This window comes from Canis lupus, chromosome 7 (assembly GCF_011100685.1).
Source record: "Canis lupus familiaris isolate Mischka breed German Shepherd chromosome 7, alternate assembly UU_Cfam_GSD_1.0, whole genome shotgun sequence".
NCBI lineage: Eukaryota > Metazoa > Chordata > Mammalia > Carnivora > Canidae > Canis > Canis lupus.
In genome coordinates this window covers 33,822,711-33,843,696 of record NC_049228.1, presented here as the reverse complement: position 1 = coordinate 33,843,696, position 20,986 = coordinate 33,822,711, and the positions used below count along the sequence as shown (strand labels likewise).

At 39.1% G+C, this 20,986-nt stretch overlaps 1 long non-coding RNA gene across 8 annotated transcripts in view; it reads right to left on the bottom strand.

Moving 5' to 3' along the window:
* The window catches only part of LOC102156210, a 114,144-nt gene that overhangs the window by 91,943 nt on the left and 1,215 nt on the right, over positions 1-20,986 (bottom strand). For all 8 annotated transcript variants that reach the window (XR_005362193.1, XR_005362198.1, XR_005362199.1 and 5 more), the window contains exon 2: positions 20,136-20,208. This is a non-coding gene — a long non-coding RNA (uncharacterized LOC102156210). The remainder of the gene's footprint in view (positions 1-20,135; positions 20,209-20,986) is intronic.

Sequence of the window (20,986 nt, the reverse complement as noted above, 5' to 3'; positions counted from 1 at the left end):
TTCTATTCTGTTGTGCCCAAGATTGAGAATCCGAAAAACCACCAAGGAGCCGACACCGATGCAAGTACAGGAGGGTTTATTAACAAGCTCTAGCCTGGGTCCAAGTATACCCGACACAGCGGAGCAGGGACTTGGACCCAGAGACCAAGAAGCATAGTAGTGTTATAGGGGTCCATGTCCAATGAGATTGTAACATACGTAGAAAGTTGCACAGTCATGTCAGTCCACACACAGGTGGCCAATTGAATTATGATTCACCCTATAGTGACCATTTGAACTGGCCTATTATTCTGGTTAGAATTGGCGTGCAGGTTTGGCGGGCAAAAGAGGGGTTTTCATTCCTTGGCTGGTTAAAGGTCAGAGGTCCCGCATTCCTAAGTGTGCTGGTTTCTGATAAGGGTGTGCTTAGTAGCTAAACTAGGGTGAGGGAGTGCCTCAAACAATAGGCAGGTCGTGTGGGGGGTTTTACATGAGATGGCGGGTGTAGCACAAAATGGAGTTAGTCCTGCTCTGCTTGTCCAGGGGTAGGAGATTTTTGTTAGATTTCCTGGGTCCCACATATTCCCCCCCGGGAGGCCACCAGCTCCCACGCTATGAAAGTGTCCACCAGTTAAGCTTCTCTTTCTTTGACTCTCTTGCCACAAGTCTCTGCAGATTACCTCTTCCTACAGCCATTTCTGGGGTGGCGCTTTCCCTCTTCCATCCATTGCCATCTGGATGCACTTTCCATGGTTACTGCTGGGTAGTGTCGTGCATGTGTATTACGAATGTGTGGTAGTAGCCCTCCTGGTCATGTCTGCATCTTGAGGACTGCCCTGTGTTTACCAGTTGGGCTGCCAGCTTTGCCCAGGACGAGAGGAACAATAAATAGCTGGGGTACAAAGCAGTGTCCTGGCCTGGGCTCAGCCACTGAGAACTCACCACATTGGGGTCCTGCCCCAGCCGCTATCTGCACAGAGCAGAGATTTCCTGCTCACAACCTGCCCTGGCACTGCCACAGTGGGGCAAGGCTTTGATGTGTCGGGCTGCCTTCTGTTGCATCTGGCTGCTCTGGCCACATTAGGCATTCTCATCACACTCGCAACATTCCAATTCTGTGCTGGGCTGTAGGTTGCCTTCTGAATGGGGTACAAGGCCGAGGCGTGGGCGCTGATGTGGGACCAGCTCCTGAAAGCAGGAGTTCACTGAAAAATGCTCAGAGACGCACACACACACTGCTAGAAGGTGGGTGTCATTATAGATTCCCGTTTCCTCAGCTGCTTCATTGAGCGAGACCTTGAGAGAAAACATGAAAAGCACTTTATCTTTTAGGAGGTTCAGGGGAAATGTACCAGCACTGAATATTTACCCAAAGGGGGAAAAGGAAAGAAATCTTGCAAAATTGTGCTCTCTCAAATGCAAATGAAACTAAATACCTTGAGGAAATTAAAATACTATATGCTCTGTATGGAAAAACTAACAGGATCTTACTCTATTAACAACCCAGACCCACAGTCCTCCACTGCCTCTCATCCTCTTAAGCATTATAACCCCTCAGGTAAGCTTTTTAACTTGCCTCACACTTCCTTTGCATGCAGCTGACTGAGCCTTCACATGAAAGCACTTTGGACAAATGCTTCCCTGACACCTTTTATCTTCAAACCATTGTGCACTCTCGGGTTCATAAAGATACAGTCTGCCTTCCCCCACAGATGACTCAGGACACTTCTTATGCATCTAGCCTTGATGTCACCTGAACATCAGTGTCTGAACACAGGAAACTGCTTTGGCCTCTCTCTGAATGAGGAAGATGTGGGCATGTATGGATGAAGGTGCAGAGACAAGCAAATAAACATAAATAGCACAAGAAATAACTCTAAAGTCAGTAGATAATATCTTCAGTTTTCAATAGAGAACAGAGCAATCCCTCAAAAGCAAAAGATGAAGTAATGCTCTTCATGTGAGTTTGTTAAAAAATCATCAAAAGTCATTTCTTTACAATTAATAGCCTTGTGCATACATTATTTCTTTATTTTCTTCTTTTGCCAGTGTGACTGGGGAAGAATTCTAGAAATTGCATTACTGAATTGGTAGGTAAATGGATATAATTTTTGCTGGATATCGCCTAATTCCCACTGTATGCTGTAATAGTTTAAACCTAACAGCTCAATATAAAGATGTTTTCGTTTTGTTGTTTGAGCTTCAGGTTCAAAACAGATCAATGGAAACTGGGCATACAGAGCTGTGCAGTCACTTGGGAACCGAGGCCGTTGGGGGCTTCACGCAGCACACCAGCTTCACCAGGGGGAAGACCGCTCGTGAACAAAGTGCTTTGTCCACTCAGAGACATAGACCACTTTTGCACATGGCCCATTCACCAGAACTTGTCACGTAAACTGCTGATCCACAAGGGGTCAGAACTGGGAGGACAAGAAATCCTGGATATCTGGGGAGCAGTTGCTATACACAGCCATTTCATCTTTGAGGTCACTTGCCAAGATTTTGCAATATAGATGCTCATCAAAGAGCTAGTTGTTATAGAAAGAAGGTGGGAAAGAAGAATAGAAGAAAGAAAAGAAATAAATTTAGAGGTCTAACAATAGGGAAGGGTTAAATATATGATAGATTGGACACACAAAGTCAAAGCTGATTGAGATGATTCAGGGCATAAATTCTTAGAGTTTGAGAGCTCAGGTATCCATTCTGTTTCTCTTACTGTCTGGATGTGTGGACTTGGATATATTACTTAAGCTTGACTTTGATTCCTTCAGCTATATAATGAGGATAATAATACCAACTTCTTAAGGTTATTATGATGATTATATTTGAAAAAGAATTAAAAATTCTTAGCACATGGCTGGTTCTAGCAAACATTATCCTATTATTTTTCAGGCACTAAATTATGCATAAAGATATTTACTGACATGGAAGGGTGCTCACATTATGATTTTGAATGAAAAAGAAGCCTCAGAACTCTTTGCTTGCTATAATAAAAATTATTTAAAAATCACAGATAGGGATGCTCGAGTGGCTCAGTGGTGGAGCATCTGCCTTTGGCTCAGGTCATGATCCCAGGGTCCTGAGATCGAGTCCCATATCGGCCTCCCCACAGGGGGCCTGCTTCTCCCTCTGCCTATGTCTCTGCCTTTCTCTGTGTTTCTCATAAATAAATAAAATTTTTTTTTAAAAAATTAAAAGAATAAGAAAAATCGCAAATAGATGCATAGAAAAATCTGGAAGGTATGCCAGAATGTAAACATTGATAACCTTAATTTATACTTTTTTTTTAAGATTTTATTTATTTATTCATGAGAGACAGAGAGAGAGAGAGAGAGAGAGAGAGGCAGAGACACAGGCGGAGGGAGAAGCAGGCCCCATGCAGGAAGCCTGAGGTGGGACTCCATCTCCCGTCCCCAGGATCAGGCCTTGGGCCGAAGGTGCACTAAACCACTGAACCACCTGGGCTGCCCAATTTATACTTTTCTGAATTTGTGGAAGAAAATAAAATTCAATCAAGAAAAGATAGAATTACACTTAGATTATATATACAACATAAGCCAAATTGCCTGTAGATTATGAGTCTTTCTTCCTACAATATCTTGTTCCTATGGCTCATTGGGGAGACTAAATCTATGTCTCTAAATACACTTATAAAAATGTAAAATTTTATGTTCTAGGAAACTAGCCCTCCATGCAAGCAAATGTACATACTGCCCATGCTTAGAGGACTCTGGCAAATCTTATGGTTATTCTGAAAAAAAAAAAAAAAAAAAAAAGTGTACTTGTAAGACACAACTGCATGCACTCTTCTTTTTTAATTGTAATATCACTCTGAAACTCTGCTGGTCCTTTTTTCTGGCAACATCTTCCTATGAATAGTTGCTGTGGACATCTCCCCTCACTATGTTGTACCCTTCAAGGAATTCTCTGCCTCTAAGAAATCTAAGAGAAAAATAATTTGTAGTTTATGTGGCATTTGTATCTCAGTTGTCCTATGACTGCCACCACTAATTAAGAGGTTATAACCCCATATTCATACCATTAAGTATTCTTGTTTTCCAAGCATAACTCCGTTTTGAATGTGCTGATTAGTTATTGACATGTAATTATTGTCATAGGTACTGAACTTGGATCAGAAAGTTTACATCTTGGGGCATCTGAGTGGCTCAGTGGTAAAGCATCTGCCTTCGCCTCAGGGTGTGATCCTGGGGTCCTGAGATCAAGTCCTACATCGGGCTCCCCACAAGGAGTCTGCTTCTCCCTCTGCCTATGTCTCTGCCTCTCTCTGTGTGTCTCTCTGAATAAATAAATAAAATCTTAAAAAAAAAAACTAAAAAAGTGACATTGATTTGGAAAAGAATCAAATAGAAACTTTAAAATTAGAAAATACAATAACAGAAGTTTTAAAATTTGATGGATGTGGTTTAATAGCCGATTGTACATGGCTGAACAGAGGATTAATAGGCTGGAATATGAGTCAAAAGAAAATATCCAGAGTATAAGAAGACAAAAAAGAATTCACACACACACAGACACACACACACAGGCATGCACACTAACCACATCATAGTAAAGCTGAAGTAAAAGCTAAGTTAAAGAGAAAATCTTAAAAGAAGCTAGAGAAAAAATTCAGACTGCATTAAAAAGAGCAACCATTGTCACCTGACTTCCCAACTAAAAAGTGGAGGCCAGAAGATAATGAAATGACATCTTCAAAATGGTAGGAGAAAATAACCTGGGGCATATTACTATAGATTACTATATTGCTATTGAAAAAGAGTAACAGGATATTATGAACAACTTTATGCCAATGCATTTGAAACTTCAATTAAAAGTAATAAATATGGGGACGCCTGGGTGACTCAGTGGTTGAGCATCTACCTTTGGCTCAGGGCATGATCCCGGATTCCCTGGATCGAGTCCCACATCAGGCTCCTTGCACGGAGCCTGCTTCTCCCTCTGCCTGTGTCTCTGCCTCTCTTTCTGTGTCTCTAATGAATAAATAAAATCTTTTAAAAAAAAGAAGTAATAAATATGCATAGAAAAGCACCAACTTAACTGAACTTACATAAAAAGAACTGGAAAGCCTGTGTATTCCTATAATGATTAAAGACACTGAATCCATAATTGAAGCTTGGTCCAAATAATCTCACTAGGGAATTTTGCCAAATATTTCAGGACTAACTAATGTCAATATTACATAAAGTCTCCCAGAAAACAAACAAACAAAAAAACAGAACATTCTCAAACATTTATTTTGAAGCCAGAAAAATTTTGATGCCAAAACCCAGCAGGGATATTACAAGAATTTCAGAAAATTTTCAGAAAGTTGTTGTACATAAATGAAATGTAAAAGTCAGCAAACAGAATTTAGTAACATATAAGAAGGATAATCATGACTAAGTTGTGTTAACTCCATTAATGAATGGTTTTTGGTATTAGAAAATAAATCAGTGTAATTCTCTATATTGACAGAATAAAAAGAAAATTATATACTATCTTATCAGATGCAGATAAAGTGAAAAATTTCATTTTGTTTTTAACAAAAGTCTCTATTCTTAAAAACAATTAGCATCACTGTTTTACAATGAATTGAATTCATATCAGTATATCAAAAAAAAAGAAGAAAGGAGAAAAGAAAGAAAAAAATAAATACGAATAAAAACAAGTAAGAAAGAAAAAACAATCATTTAGTAAAGGAATCTGTCCTGTAAAGAGAGAGTTGGCCTTTGCCCAGACTCAAGAGGTAACATCTAAACACTTGGAATTTCCTGAGTGGTAGGAAGGAGTGTCTTTGTTATTCCTGGTGAGCCCCTCAGATCCTACAGGACAATTTGTGCTAATGAGGTGATTCTTGATGGGCCATGTCATATCAGCCCTATCCTTGGAAATTCCATCAATCAATCATGCCTATGCAATGAAGCCCCAGCAAAAGTTCTGAACAGGGGGATCCCTGGGTGGCGCAGTGGTTTGGCGCCTGCCTTTGGCCCAGGGCGCGATCCTGGAGACCCGGGATCGAATCCCACGTCGGGCTCCCAGTGCATGGAGCCTGCTTCTCCCTCTGCCTATGTCTCTGCCTCTCTCTCTCTCTCTCTCTCTCTCTCTCTCTCTGTGTGTGTGACTATCATAAATAAATAAAAATTAAAAAAAAAAGTTCTGAACAGAAAAGCTCAAGTGAGCTTTCCTGGTTGGTAATATTCTGCATATTGCCACTTATAAGCCCAGGAGGAGATAATGTCATCCATGGCTCCACAGGGAAAGGACAAGAAGCTCCACACCTTCTCAAACTCTGACCTATGTGTCTTTTTAAATGGTTTGAACTTGTATCCTTTCTCCATAATAAATGCAATTGTCACTATAATAGAGTTCTGAGTTTCAAATCTGCAGTTGCTTTTGGGAAACACCTGCACTTGGTGTCAGAAGTCTTGGGCAGACCTAGTGATCTGGAGGACTGTGACTTTAGCCTTGAGTTTGACTAACTTCACATCTTATGCACACAAGCATATCAAAAGATGTGTGCATAGGAGAAAAACCCATAAACTGATAAAATATTAGATTAGTGAATTTAGCAAGATCTATGGATTCATGATAATTATAAAAATTCAATTGTATTAGTATCATCAATAACCACAAAATTTAAAAATATCATTTTCAATAACATCGGATATATCATATACTTAGGAATAAATTTCATAAAAGCTAAGCAAAATTTCTCTGTAGGAGACTGTAAATATTTTTAAGAGAAATTTTAACGATCTGAATCAATTGAAAGATATACCATCTCCCTGTATTGAAAACACATTTTAGACATGTTAATTATCTACAAATTAACCTATAAATCCCATGTAATCCTGGCTAATTTCCCAAGTTTCTGTGTATATTTTGATCAGCTAATTTGTAAGTACACAGAGAAAAATACACAGGAAAAAAATAAGCTAAAACTCACTTGAAAAGAATAGTGTGAGAGAAACTGTTCCACTAGATAGCAGTATTCATTTAAAGTAGGCAAATCTTGTTGTATGGATAAACAAATAAAATATTATAAAAAGGCAGAAGACTATAAAAAGGTATTGAGTCACTTACCTCTTGATACGTGATTTATGACAAAGGTGGCATGCGGAGCAGTTGGGAGAGAAGAGCTCTCTTTAACGAATGATGCTGGAGAAATCAAATGTTCATCTAGACCTCTATTTCATTCCAAAAATCAATCCAGAACCAAGGTTGAAAAGTAACAATTTTGAAAAGTAATATATATCTAATATAATTCAAAATCTCATGATAAGAAGATACTTTTTTTGAGAGAGAGAGAGCACACAAGAGGGGGGGAGGAGCAGAGAGAAAAAAAGAATATTAAACAGGCTCCATGCCCAGCAAAGAGCCCAAAACAGGGCTCGATCTCACCATCCTGAGATCATGACTTGAGCTAAGATCATTACCTGAACTGAAATCATGAGACAGAACTTAACTGACTGAGTCACCCAGGTCTCCCAAGAAGATACTTTTTAAATAATCAAACAAGAATACTAAAGACAATGAAAAAATAATTGAATACATTAAAAGAATATGTCTATTAATTGAAAGTAACCATTAAAAGAAAGAAGGGTTTTGTTTGTTCGTTTGTTTCTTAAATTCCACATAAGAGTGACATCATATGGCATTTGTCTTTGTCTTTCTCTCTCGCTCTTTTTTAAAAGATTTATTTATTCATGAGACAGAGAGAGAGAGAGAGAGAGAGAGAGAGATACAGAGACACAGGCAGAGGGAGAAGTAGGCTCCCCGCAAGAAGCCCGATGTGGGACTTGATCCTGGATCCCAGGATCATACTTGAGCTGAAGGCAGACATTCAACCACTGAGCCACCCAGTGATCCCTGTCTTTTTCTTTCTTATTTCACTTAGCAGTATACTCTTTGGTCCACGTAGGCTGTTGCAAATGGCAAGATCTCATTCCTTTTCATGGTTGAGTAATATTCCATTGTGTGTGTGTGTGTGTGTGTGTGTGTGTGTGTGTTCTTACCCATTCATCTATGGATGGACACTTAGGTTGCAGAACTTAGGAAACAAAACCTTAACAAACAAAGAAAAAAAGAGAAAAAACAGACTCTTAAATATGGAAAGCAAACTGGTGGTTGATGGGGGGCAGTGGTGGGGGATGAGTGAAATAGGTAAAGGGGATTAAAAGTACACTTACTGTGATGAGCAATGTATAGAATTGTCAAATTCTATAGAGTAATGTATAGAATTGTCAAATCATTATTTTGTACACTTGAAAATAATATAATACTGTATGCTAATTGATACTTCAATAAAAATAATCTTTTTTCAAAAATAACTGGTATTTATTTTTTTTAAGACAAAAGGGAATCCTCTGAGTAAGAGAAAATATTTTTACATAACCAACTAAGGGACTCAAATATTGAAAATATAAACAACTACAAATCAATAAGAAAAATCAGATATCCCAAGAGAAAATTGGGCAAGAAATTTGAAAAGAACTTCCCAAAAGAGGATATTCAAGTGGCCAACAACCAACCATATGATAAGAGATCAACCTATTATTAACATCAGGAAAATGTGAATTAAAACCACCATGAGATACCAGAAGTGATAAAAAGAAAATGACTGGAAATGTCACATTGCTTGCAGAGATGTGGAGTAAATCATACTGTTACACACTGCTGGAAAGAGGGTAAGTGGGTACAGTCACTTTGGAAAGTTATCTTGACATTATCTTCTAGAGTTTAAAATACACTTGACCCAGCAATTCACTCCTAGGTATACACCCAAAAGAAATAGATGCACATATGCTCCAAACAGTGATGTGCAGGAATGAGCTTGCCCCAAGTCAGGAGAGTTGTTATCAAGTATTTACCAACTTACCACTGACTCCAGAAAAGATGCACAAAAATGTTCTTAGAAGCATTATTTATAATATGCCAAAACAGAAACCATTCAAGTGTCATTCAAGGGTAGCATGGGTAAATTCTTCATAAATATTAAAACAATGGGGTATTATATTCAATAAAATGAACTAGAGCTACACACAATCACACACAGAACTCTCCCAAGCATAGTACTGAACAATAACAACAACAATGATAAAACAGTGAAACACAAAAGTATTTCTATAGTATTATTTCATTTATATAAAGTTTAAAATTAGTGAACTCTGAACTTGCATTGCTACAAACTAAGAAGCTAAAAGTTTGAAGAAAAGCAAGAACGTGATAACTATGAATATCTGGGGAATAATTATATTCAGAGGGGTAAAGGGATTGTGATTGGTAATGAGCAGTGGGTGGGGCAGAGGGTGTGCTCCTGGGGTGCAAACAATGGTTTATTTCTCGATACAGGCTGCAGTTACACAGGTGTTTATAGTTCATTAAGATGAATACAGTTGACCTCTAGACAACCTCTCCACAGCTGAAAATTTGAGCATTTACTTTTAACTCCTCAAAAGCTTAACCAGTGATAGTCTACTGTTGACTAGAAGCCGTACCAATAACAGAAATTGCCAACATAATACATATGTTCTATGTTTTATATATTTCAAGTATATTCTTATAATAAGGTAAGCTAGAAAAAAAGAATATGTTATTAAGAAAACCACAAGAGATAATACATTTATAGGACCATACTGTATTTATCGAAAAAAAATGTGAATGTAAGTAGACCCACACAGTTCAAACACATGTTGTTCAAGAGTTAACTACATTTAGGGGCACCTGGGTGGCTCAGTCGGTTAAGCGTCTGCCTTCAGCTCAGATTATATCCCAGGGTCCTGGGATAGAGCTCTGCGTCAAGCTCCCTGCTCACTGGGGAGTCTGCTTCTCCCTTTCCCTCTGCCTGCTGCTCCCCCTGCTTCTTTTCTCTCTCTCCCTGTTAAATAAATAAATAAATAAATAAATAAATAAATAAATAAATAATCTTTTAAAAAAAGAAGAGGCAGCTGTGTTTTGTTTTCTAATAATTATATCTAAGGGATTTTTGTAGTCAATAACAGTCCCTACCTCCCAGAATGGGGTTAAATAAATTAATACACAAAAAGCTTTTTGAAATATGTTTGGAATATAGAAGCACCAATTACAAATGAGCAAGTAGTGGTGGTATCATAAAATAAGATTTTAGTGGAATCTGTTCAAAGAAATGGTAATCTTGAATAAAGGATTTAGGATGGCATTCTAATTGGATATAAGAATAATAAAGCATCCATTTTAATAACAATTTAAGTCACTTTCTTTTCTTCTGAAATATAGACCAAGTCCAGTGCTGGATGCTGGCTTTACCAAAATAGATAAGACACAACTCCCACCTTGAACCTAAAATCTAGTGAAGAAGAGAATTCGTTTACTCATTTAATCACTTAAACATTTATTGGGTTTGTACTTTGTGCCAGTTTATTAGAGACACAAGTAATTTTTACAAGGAATATATATACCATCCTGGAAAAGCATACAAAAATAAGCATATCAGCATATAAACACTATGCTGAAGATATGTGTACAGGACAAAGGGAGGCAGGAGAACTAGCTATGATTCCCCTGTTATGTAAATGGAGTGCCAGAGACTCTGAATTAATTAATTTTATCTCCATGCCACATTCATACAAGTTAGAGAAATTAAACGGCTAACATGAACGCTTTCCCAACTCCCTTGCAACAAGGATTCTGAATACAAATTAGGTTCTCAATTAGATACATTCATGTGATATGCAAGGCAGGGTTGGCTGGGGCCATCTTTTGCAACTATTGGCCCTTTCTGCTGGCATGTCAGTCAAGGCAGTGGAAGGTTTCCCTGCAGTGGTGTCCCTACACATGTTCCTGTTTCCTGAGTGCTGACAAGTTATGGAGGTAGCATTAGTTTGATGATCTGACTCCTTGCTCCGGGGATTAGATTTAGATGCCCATTCCCCATCTGCATGGTTGTTGGGAAGCAATAGAAGCAACAGCAGTCTCTTATGGCCTGCACTAGGGGTGTCCTCAGAGGTAGCATTCCCTCCAGCTGGACAGTCACACTTTGTTCTGCAATGTCCTTGAAGACTCAGATGGAATCAGCTCCTTCCAACAGTTTTGTTAGGACCTACTTCCCTATATTTAATCTCTTCCTACTTCGAGTGACTTTTCTGCACCGGGTCAGGAATAGTACAAGTGGAAGCATGAGTTTTCATTTACTAAAACTTATTGAAATAATGAAGTTTACACATTTCTGATTATAACTGCTATGAAGATAATATCTATTGTTCTAATTACCATTGTTTCTTAGGAAATGCTATACATAGCAGTTAGCTCCGCAGATGCACGGCCCAGAGGGAAAATAACTTGTGCAACTACATATCTTCCCAAGAATAGGTCTCTGTAATATTTTGTATATAGAAATACATCTGTTAAAAAAAAGAAAGAAAGAAATACATCTGTTATTGCAAAGAGCACTTTTTCCTTTGTTGAAGTTGAGTAGTAACATGTGATAGATGTGTCAAAAATGCTCACGCGATGTATTTTACTTCTTGGAAATGCCTGCATTAAAGGGTAAATTGGCTTAAACAAACAGGTGAAAAAGAGGCTGATACAATTTCATACTCATTTTCAAGGGTGAGCTAGTTACACGGATAAATAGGACACACACACGCACACACATGCGCACACATCTACCACTCTTTGTTTGCTTAAGGAATTCTAAGCATTGCACTGGAAATTTTCCAGGAAGAAATCTGTTTCTTGAATTCTCAAGAGCCGAGAATAAAGGGAATTGCCATATGCTGATTCACTAACACATCTCCTTTAAGAAAATGGTCCCCTGAGCATAATAAGAAACCAACCAGGTAGAATTTATGCCTAAGCCTTCTAATCAGGGAAAAACATACTTCATCAGTTAACAAGGTACTGGTTGCCTTGTGTTCTCCATAGAACCTGCTCAGATGTGGAGGGTTCTTTTCACGTCTATTTTTCCTTTGCCCTCCTGTGTCCCTTGGGCAGGATTCAGGAGAGAAGAATAAAGCACTGGAAAATAAAGCACTTGGCAGGCTCTCAGAGAAGGTTAGCCATGACCAAAACACAAGCCAGCCAGTTGCTTCTCTAGAAGGACAGGAATGGTCTGTGCCAGTACTCAGGTATACTGTACTCATTCGATTCTCACAGAAACCCTGCAGAGTGGGTTGTATTGCTATTCCCAGTTTACGGGTAAAGAAAATCAAGGCTCAGGAAGTGATTGTTGCTCAAAGTCACATAACCCAAAGGTTAGAGCCAAGAATGCAAACCAGGGTTGACTTCCGTTGGAATCCACAATGCTAGCCGTGGGCGCAATACACCGCAACATGAGTTTTCATTGGCATTTTATGTGGCCAGATGCATTGCCAGCCCATGCTCAACTTCTCTCTCAGTTCCCAGATACCTCCTAAAAAACTGGAACAGTCTGTGACCATGGACTACTATCGCCAGTAGAATGCATTTTTTTTTTTTTTTTTTGGCAGAATGAGGCCAATGACCCAACTTATTTGCTTATTTGTTTCTTTTAGAAATTCAGGTTATGGTAGGGGTGCCTGGGTAGCTCAGTTGGTTAAGCATCTGCCTTTGGCTCAGGTCCTGATCCCAGGGTCCTGGGATCAAGCCCCACTTTGGGCTCCCTGAACAGCAGAGAGTCTGGTTCTCCCTCTCTCCCTTTGCCCCTCCCCCCAGCTTATTCTCTCTCTCTCTCTCTCTCTCTCTCTGTCTCAAATTTAAAAAAAAAAGGAGAGAAATTCATGTTATGGGGACACATGTATATGAGGCCAAATCCCCACATTGCTTCATAGGGTATGTTTTTGTGGCATGTGGCACCTGAGGACCAGGGAATGGTGCACACAACTAGACATTCCTGCAGGATTGTGTCCAATGCCTCAGTTTTAAAACAGAACTCCAATAAAACCCAAAAGTGAAAAATCACAATGCTAATGTAAATTCAGAATCATTAGTAAAGGTTAATCAGTCATGTCAATGAACCCTATGTTATTAAAGTTCACTTCTCTTTGGGTCACAAAACATATCAGCTCCAAAGTGGCAAAATATGATGTGGAGAGAATTTTAATAATTTAGTGAGTTGTATCAAATACCTTAAGAAGAATTAAGAGTTTCCAAGGAGCTGTGATGTTGTCTTTCAAGATGTACACCCCACCTACCTAGCTTCAGGGGAAGGCATTATCAATTCATGTACATATCAAGCCTTTAACTCCTATTAACTCAATATCTACCACGTACCATCACTGTTTCAAAGCTGAGTCACCATGTGGTAGGACAGTCATTTACTGAACTATAGGCAAAATAAAGATTTCATGGAAGTCACTCGAGATCTATTGTGATGCTTTTTAAAACTGAAATATTATGACATGCTTGGGTTTTTACTTAATGCTTGTTTTCAATATCTCCCCAAATTAAATAATAGCAAAGGCAAAGCATGGTGAGCTCTGACCCCATTTGTATTCAAGTGAAATAAGTTTAACTTGTTGTTAGAAGGAGACACCATACTGGGGTCTTCCTTAAGCCTTGATGGTCTGGAGTTATCTGAGCCTAAGATCGGGACCCAGAGAGTTAAGTTCTAATTCTATTCAGTGGTGGAGGTTACAGAACTTGGTAGCCATCAGAGGCCTTATCTGCCACCATGAAAAGAAACAATCTATAATAAGAAAGAACAAAAGAGGGCAGCCCGGGTGGCTCAGCACCTGCCTTCGGCCCAGGGTGTGATCCTGGAGTCCCAGGATCAAGTCCCATGTCGGGCTCCCTGCATGGAGCCTGCTCCTCCCTCTGCCTGTGTCTCTGTGTCTCTCTGTGTCTCCCATGAATAAATAAATAAATAAAATCTTAAAAAAAAAAAAAAAGAAAGAAAGAAAGAAAGAACAAAAGAGACAAGAGCTGGGACAAAGAATGGCATGATATCCCAGCTACTTTCATGCTGCTCATTGGAGTTCTTAAGGCTTAACTGCATTCCTGCTGCCCCTGTAGTTTGGTTAAGATAATAAATACATGTTGTGAGCCAGAATTTGGTCACTTGAAGCCAAGAATGCTGAAAAAGTAAAACAAGATCTACTATTCATTGAGTAATAATTTTGTTTCAGGCAGGGTTGAGTATTTTACACATACCTGTTATCTTACATGATATTAACAAAAAACATCGCAATCTAGGAACTATAACCCCTATTTTGCATATGGAAAATCAAGGCTCAGAAAAGTTAAGAACTCACCCAGTGTCATACACTAGGAACTGTCAAGCTATGCCAGGAAGTGCACCCAAGCCTCTGTAATGCCTGGTCCCTGCTTTTTCTACCTATCTTGTGCCTCACTGTGATGATTATTTTTTTCTTCTGAAAAAATCTGAAACTTCAGTAGCCTCTTTACAGAACTTTTGGGAACTAAATTATGCTATGTGTGTAAAGCCTCCTTGGAAACTGTAAAATGAATATACAAATATTAAATGTTATTACTGCTTCAGATAAAATCTGACCAGGGATTTCACTGCAAATTCAAATAAAAATGGTCTTTTTGAGAGTAACAGTCACACTCTGGGCAAACTTAGAAACATCTTTACTGAAATTGTTTTAGCACTTCCAGATTTGAAATGACTTTTTTATTACCTGCTTTGCCCAACTAGAAGCTGTGTCAGAAGTGAAGAGGTCAGCGTGTTGCTGCTGCTGCCTGGTCCCTAGTGTCTTCCTCACTTCCCTCCTAGGGCTCCTTTTCTGTCTTCCTGTACCCAACATGGATTTACAGCCTTGCTCTGTGATATGCCTGATTCCCAGGGCTCCTGCTACAAGGGCACTTTACACATGATTCTAAATTCCCAGAGTCATTAAGAGAATAGAATCTGGAGTCAGTCGGACCTGTTGTACATTTTACATCATCTCTTATAAGCTGCGGGTCTGGGGCTTGTTACCCAATCCCTCTGTGTTATTGGGAAACTATGCAGATTACAGACATGGGCTAAATGTTTATATGTTGCTGCTGGAGTGCCAGGCTGACTTTGTGATGGCTCCTTTAGCATTTGTACACACCCTTTTTTTTCTGGTGGAACATCCTGTGTGTTCTTGTCTTTCTCTTGAAATGTCTCTTCCATGCTGTCTCTGCATGCTGTGGTCTGCATCCCGTCTCCTCCATTGACCCTCTTCTTTCTGTGAATCCACCTTTAAATATCTGGCATAAAACTGCACTTTCTTTCCTTTTTGGACATGCTACTGCTGTTTGCTGTAAACCTGTACCCCTCTCCTGCCTCTCTAGAACTCTGTGCAGTGCTTCAGACTTTGGATGAAGCAATCTTCTGAATTCCAGTGTCAGGGTTAGTTACTGTAGATTCATCTCATGATATAAGGGATTATTTAGTTAGTCTTTATCTGCAATGGAATCATGGTGGGGCATTCAATTGTATGGGGTTTGGCATTGAAAGGTATGGTTTCAATGTCCAGGTCAGCCACTAACTAGGTGTGTTGACCCTAGAAAAATTGCTTTGCTGCTGGAATCTACAAATAAAACAGAGATGATGATCCTATTAATTTTTATGAGGATCCAATGAGATAAAATGTGTTAAAAATTCTTCGCAAACTAGGAAAACACCACACATAAATGAGATATTATTCTCTTGAAATATACCATTATTTTGGAGAAAAGAACATGATTCTAGGAGGAGCCATTAGAAAGGACATTCCTTCAAGAAACTCAACAAACACATGCCCTTCCTAACAGTGCTTCCCATCACCTACAAATCACAGCAAAGTCATTGTATTTTCTACTTCAAAGAATATGAGAAGCTTTTCCCTAGGCAGAGTACTTTGCCTTTAACCCTTTCCACTTGGGTCCTTTTTCAAGATTGTCAGTCTAAAATCTTTTTTAAAAAATATTTTATTTATTTATGTATTTATTTATTTATTTGACACAGAGAGAGAGAGAGAGGTGGCGGGGGTGGGAGGGGGCAGTGGCAGGCAGAGGCAGAGGGAAAAGCAGGCTCCAGGCTGAGCAGAAAACCCACTGTAGGACTTGACCCCAGGACCTTGGGATCATGACCTGAGATGAAGGCAGATGCTTAACTGACTGAGCCACCCAGGCGCCCCTAAGATTGTCAGGCTAAAGTCTTACTAAACCATAATATTTGCATCTTTCTCCTTGGGGAACTAGTGTACAGAAAAGCCCATATTAGTTTATGTGCATGTAATTTGGAATTTGTAATAACTACAAGTAATACTTGGTTATAGTTCCCTTTGCTTCATGTATGAGAAACAATGTTTTCTTAAAAAGTTACATAATAAATAATAACTAGTTACAGTTTTAAATATGTAAATGAAGTAACTATTTTTGCATATTTCTCACAGGTAACTTGGAAACATGTCTTTAATAATAATAGCTGATACTATATGAAAAGCAGGCTTCTAAGTGCTTTATATGAATTCATTTACCTAAGAATCATTGACATGATTTCAAAACATTCTTATCATTTAATTGCAGGGGAAATTTCTCTAGGCAAGATAAATAAAAAGAAACCCATATCTAGGCACACAGCCAAACTGCTAAAAAGCCAAGATAAAGAAAACATTTTGAAATAACCTAGAGAAACAATTAGAATCACTGCTGAATTCTGATCAGAAGCAATGGTGACAGAAGACAGAGGATGACACCTTCTCAGGCAGAGAAAAATAATTGTCAACCCAGAATTCTATATCCAACAAAGTATTTTTCAAAAATGAAGGTGGTCACTGCTGTGGGAAAGCAAAATGGTGCAGCCATATTGGAAGACAGTTTGGCAATTTCTTTTTCTTTTTTTTTTTTTTTTTTAATTTTTATTTATTTATGATAGTCACAGAGAGAGAGAGAGAGAGAGAGAGAGGCAGAGACACAGGCAGAGGGAGAAGCAGGCTCCATGCACTGGGAGCCGATGTGGGATTCGATCCCGGGTCTCCAGGATCACGCCCTAGGCCGAAGGCAGGCGCCAAACCGCTGCGCCACCTAGGGATCCCGGCAATTTCTTATAAAACCAAACACACCATTTATTGAAGAGACTGTCTTTTTTCCAGTGGATAGTCTTTCCTACTTTGTCGAATATTAGTTGATCATAGAGTTGAGAGTCCACATCTGGATTCTCTATTCTGTTCCATTGATCTATGTGTCTGTTTTTGTGCCAGTGCCACACTGTCTTCATGACCACAGGAGGTTTGTAGTACAAACTGAAATCTGGCATTGTGATGCCCCCAGCTCTGGTTTTCTTTTTTAATATTCCCCTGGCTATTTGGGGTCTTTTCTGATTCCACACAGATCTTTTTTTTTTTTTTTTGGAGTTCAATTTGCCAACATTTAGCATAAATGGTTCTGGGAAAATTAGACATCCACATGCAGAAGAATGAAACTAGACCTTACACCATACACAAAGATGAACTCAAAATGGATGAAAGATCTAAATGTGAGACAAGAATCCATCAAAATCCTAGAGGAGAACACAGGCAACACCCTTTTTGGACCTGGCCACAGCAACTTCTTGCAATATACATCCATGAAAGCAAGAGAAACAAAAGAAAAAAATGAATTATTGGGACTTCATCAAGATAAAAAGCTTCTGCACAGCAAAAGAAACAGTCAACAAAACTAAAAGACAACCTACAGAATGAGACAAGATATTTGCAAATGACCTATCAGAGAAAGGGCTAGTATCCAAGATCTATAAAGAACTTATTAAACTCAACAGCAAAGAAACAAACAATCCAATCATGAAATGGGCAAAAGACATGAACAGAAGTTTCACAGAGGAAGACATAGACATGGCCAACAAGCACATGAGAAAATGCTCCGCATCACTGGCTATCAGGGAAATACAAATCAAAACCACAATGAGATACCACCTCACACCAGTGAGAATGGGGAGAACTAACAAAATAAGAAACAGTAAATGTTTGAAAGGATGTGGAGAAAGGGGAACCCTCTTGCACTGTTGGTGGGAATGTGAACTGGTGCAGCCACTCTGGAAAACTATGTGGAGGTTCCTCAAAGAGTTAAAAATAGACCTGCCCTACGACCCAGCATTTGCACTGCTGGGGATTTACCCCAAAGATACAGATGCAATGAAACGCCCGGACACCTGCACCCCAATGTTTATAGCAGCCATGTCCACAATAGCCAAACTGTAGAAGGAGCCTCGGTGTCCATCGAAATATGAATGGATAAAGAAGATGTGGTTTATGTATACAATGGAATATTACTCAGCCATTAGAAACAACGAATACCCACCATTTGCTTCGACATGGATGGAACTGGAGGGTATTATGCTGAATGAAGTAAGTCAATAGGAGAAGGACAAACATTATATGGTCTCATTCATTTGGGGAATTAAAAATTAGTGAAAGGGAATAAAGGGGAAAGGAGAGAAAATGAGTGAAAATATCAGGGAGGGTGACAAAACATGAGAGACACCTAACTCTGGGAAACGAACAAGGGGTAGTGGAAAGGGAGGTGGGAGGGGGGTTGGAGTGACTGAGTGATGGGCATTGAGGGGGGCACTTGGCAGGATGAGCACTGGGTGTTATGCTGTATGTTGGCAAATTGAACTCCAATAAAAAATAAATAATAAAAAATAAAATAAATAAAACAATAAAACCAAACACTCTTGCTATGTATCCAGAAGCTTCATTCCTTGGTATTTACCCAAAAGATTAGAGAATTTATGCCTACACAAAAACCTACATACATGTATTTATAGCAACTTTATCTGTAATTCTGTCAAATCTTAAAAGCAACTAGTTCTTCAGTAAGTAAATAAAAAAAATCCAGATGTTAGAATATTATTCAATGATAAAAATAAATGAGCTAGGAAGCCACAAAAAGACAACGAGGAATCTTGAATGCATCTTGTCAAGTGAAATAGGCTACTCTGAAGAGGCCATATGCGTATTATTCAGGGTTCTCCAGAAAAACAGAATTGATAGGAGAGATAGATAGATGATGATAGATGATAGATAGATAGATAGATAGATAGATAGATAGATAGATAGATGAAGAGATTTATTAAAAGGAATTAGAGCTCACACAGTTATGGAAGCTCACAAGTTCCAAGATCTGCAGTCAGCAAACTGGAGACCAGGAAAGATGATAATGTAAGTTTCAGTAAGAGCCCAAGTGCAAAGGCAGGAGAAGATCAACGTCCTAGCTCAAAGACAGTGAGACCCTCACTCAACTTTTTGGTTCCATTCAGACCTGCAACAGATTGGATGGAGCCGATCACATTAGGGAGAGCAATCTGCTTGACTGTCTCCTGATGTAAATGCTATTCTCATCCAGAAACAACCCCACACACATACCTAGAATAACATTTAACAAAATATCTGGGCACCCCATGGCCCAGTCAAGTTGACAAATAAAACTAACCACCATATAGTATGATTCCAACTAGATGATATTGTGGAAAAGGCACAACTATATAGAGAGTAAAAAGATCAGGGTAGTCATGCGTATAGGGGGATGAAGAGAAGGATGACTAAGTATAACACAGGATATTTTTAAGGCAGTGAAAATATTCTGTATGATACTATAATGTTGCATACATGTCATTACACAACTGTCAAAATCCACAGGATGCACAACCCACACAGTGAACCTGATGGAAACCACAGACTTTAGCTGACAGCACTTGATCGATATTGGCTCATCAATGTAATGACCCCAGTGAACGACTCTAAGATGTTACTAACAGGGGAATCTGAAGTGAGGGAGGGGGCATTTATGCGAACTCTCTGTACTTACTACTCAACTCTTCTGTGAACCTAAAACTCCTCTACAAAATCAAGTCTATTAATTTAAAAACCAAAGGAAGGTAAAATTAAACATTTTAAGATTAAAGAAGGGCCAAAGTTTCTCAGGCTGAATAGAAAGAGCACCAAATCTTTTTTGTAAGGAAGGAAGAGTGCTGGCATTCATAAACATGAGGAAAAATGCAAAAGGCTATATTTTCCCTCTTAATTTCTCTTCTCAATCACCTCTGTTGGTCAACATAGTCACCCTGAGGCTAGTGAATGAGAGAAAGATGCAAACTAACTTCTCAAAAATAGTCAGTAATTTATATTGTTTATACTTTAAAAAAAATCTTTCATCCCAATTAAATTGAATTTATGGGAGGATAAACTAGAAAATATGTATGATAAAAGAACAGCTAGATTGTAAAATACCTGCTCTTGACTTGACTTTGGTTGATTCAGCCCAGTGTTTTCTGGCAGCCGTTGGGGGGCCCACTCAGACCCTCTGCAAGACAGAAGCCATAGATAGGATTGCCATCAGCCAAGAGCCTCTAGCTGCAGTGCTTTTGGGATCCACTAGAGCATTCAAGCCTGGGACCTAAGAGCTTGCTTTCCTGGGCAGCTGCACCCAGCCACAGGATAAGGTTGCATGGAACAAGGTGATATAGGGTCTTGTAGGCCACAGAAAGGACTTTAGATTTTACTGTGAATGATATTCACGGCCCAGGTGATCTGACTTATATTTTAACAGGGTCTCTCTGGCTGCTTTGTTGCAAATGGAACGTGCATAGGCATGTCCACCTTCCGGGTCTCGTTTCTGGAAATTTCTTCTGCTGAATGCTCTTCCTTCAGACAGCAGCATCTCCAGTCCCTGTTTTTCTGTGGAATTGATTCCAAAGTTGTTCAGATTTCAAATGAAGGTCCACTCCACCCCCTTTGATTTTTTATTTGGGATATGGCACTTGGGATGATACTTTACATTATATAAGCTCAGCAATTTATTAAAAATTGTCTACACACACACACACACACACACACAACCCTTGCTCTTGGGTGGCCAGTGGGTACTGCTTCAGAACGGGCTGTACTCCTAGAAACAGATACCCTTGGAATTGATTCTTTCCAAATTTAATAATTGAAATAGTCCTAAGTGGTAGAATGTAAGCCATGAATGGTGGGGGCCAAGCAGGAAATTGCAATTGGATACTTAAATACCCAAGCCAAGATGGGGAATGAGACAGTAACTCAGAGGTGTTTACTGGGCTGGACGCAGATTATGACAC